The following is a 2,143-nucleotide window of genomic DNA, read 5'->3' as shown; positions in this document are numbered from 1 at the left end:
AGGAATAACTGAGCAGGGGAAATAGGTGTAAAATAGAGAAATAACTGCATTTTTAAGTGCCTGCACTAAACAGGGGTAAAAGTGGTGTGTTTTCTGGCCAGTGGCTGCTGTCACCCCCAGCTCCTCCCCTCCCTGCTTCCAACTCCCAGAGGGCAGCTTTAGGTGGGATATTTGGAAGAAATTAAATTGTTCCCTGGGAGGGTGAGGAGGGGCTGGGCTGGAATTCCCAGAGAAGCTGTGGCTACCCCTGGATCCCTGGAAGTGTCCAGGGCCAGGTTGGAGCAGCCTGGTCCAGTGGAAGGTGTCTCTGCCCATGGCAGGGGGTGGAATGAGATGATCTTTAAGGTCCCTTCCAACCCAAACCATTCCAGAATTCTCTCTCTCTCTGCCTGAATTTTAGGAAGCAATTCCCACCACGCTGCTGCTCCCACTCTGCACAGCCAAGCTGATTTTTCTCTCTCTCTCTGTGAGATCAGTGGCAGCTCAAGGGCTCTTCCTCTGCTGCTTCCCTTGCAGCAGGATTAAGGCTAAAGGTGATGTGCTCACATTTTTAGGATGCCGCTGGGGAAGCTCTTTTCACTCACAGCTGGCTGTCAAATATTTCAACTCTCTCCCCCTCTCTGAGCTTTCCTCCTCTTAATCTGGGCTTTATCTCTGCTGTGACATAGTTGGAGGATGAGCCCAGGGTGACTCACGGGGTCACAAACCCCAAACCAGGCAGGGTCAAAAGCCTCCTGTGAAGGCAAGTTGAAAGTCTTTGCCCCTTTCCAACGTGCCTGGGGGTGCTGCCCTGTCATAGCTCACATTCATCAGGGCAAACATCATCCCCCTGGGAGCTGCTGGGCTCCTCAGAGTGATGTTTGCTGTCTGGAATGAGCTCAGGGGGGTGATGAGGGGCCTGGAATCTTCTCTGAGCAGCAATTCCGTGGTCAGGGCTGTTATTGCACTGACAACCAGCACCACTGAGATTCCCAATGGAATATATTCCAGTTTGTGCTCCAGCAGGCTCTGCTCAAACTGGGCCTGGCTGGAGGTGCTGCACGGAGTTCAGGTGTTGAATTCCATTCATGATTCCCAAATGGATCCGGCTCTTTGCAGGCTGGTGGGATCCAGGCAGTGGATTAACAGGAGCAAGGTCTGACTTTGGGGACCCCGTTACCTGAGGGAACAGCTGGAGCTGTGCAGAAGGAGGGATATTGGGAAAAGGTTTTCCACCTTAAGGGTGGCCTTGGACGCTCCCAGGGGTGGGACAACCAGTGCCAGGGCCACCCCACCCTCCCAGGGAGGAATTTCTTCCCAATATGCCATCTAAACCTACTCTCTGTCCATTCCTCCTTGTCCTGTCCCTCCAGACCCTTGGAAATAGTCTCTCCCATCCTTCTTTTAGCTCCTGGAAGGTCCCAGTTTGGTCACTCTGGAGCTTCTCTTCTCCAGGCTGAGCAATCCCAACTCCCTCAGCCTTTCAGTTCCAATTCCCTGGGGGCTCCCAGGGATTTAACCTGGAAAACCAGCACGTTTAAGACAACACTTGACTTCATTTTGAGGGGGCTCCAGCTCAGGGGGGCTCTTCAAATTGACATTTTCCTTCCCAAACCTGCCAGGCAGGGAGTTCACACTCTTTTAAAAGCAATTTGAGAGCCCTCGAGCAGAGTTTATTTTTGTTGGACACCCTCCATGCCTCCCCTTCCCAGAAAAAGCTGCAGATAAGTGGTAGAGGCTGAGATTTTCCACCCCCATAAATCACTTCGTGGATGTTTTTCCTCTGACAGATCTTTTCCCGTCCCAGCTCATAGTTTGGGGGTTGTGTCACATCTCTTCCCGTCCCTGAGCCTTTCCATTCCCTCTGCTGTTGGGAAGGGGCAGTGCCTGATCCCTGCTCCCGGGACAGGCCCGGGGGAAGTGTTTGGGATGAGTGATGGGAGATGTGTGATAAGGGGCACAGGAGCTGATGAGCCAGAGCCTCCTGGGGAACAGGGATGGCTGTGGCTTAGAAGTTTATCACCTATTTATCATCTATTTATCGTCTATTTATCACCTATTTATCACCAATTCATCACCAATTTATCACCTATTTAACCCAGCCGAGCAGGGTGGTTAAAGCAAAGGTTTAAAAAGCAAAGGTTTAAAAAGCAAAGGTTTAAAA

General features: G+C 51.5%; 1 protein-coding gene across 2 annotated transcripts in view; it reads left to right on the top strand.

The window, feature by feature from the left end:
- The window catches only part of LOXL2 (lysyl oxidase like 2), a 47,571-nt gene that overhangs the window by 12,917 nt on the left and 32,511 nt on the right, over nt 1-2,143 (top strand). The gene's annotated exons all lie outside the window — the stretch shown is intronic.

The sequence above is a fragment of the Neopelma chrysocephalum genome, unplaced genomic scaffold (assembly GCF_003984885.1).
Source record: "Neopelma chrysocephalum unplaced genomic scaffold, ASM398488v2 Primary Assembly neopelma1_232, whole genome shotgun sequence".
Classification (NCBI taxonomy): domain Eukaryota; kingdom Metazoa; phylum Chordata; class Aves; order Passeriformes; family Pipridae; genus Neopelma; species Neopelma chrysocephalum.
This window is presented reverse-complemented; position numbering and strand designations above follow the sequence as displayed.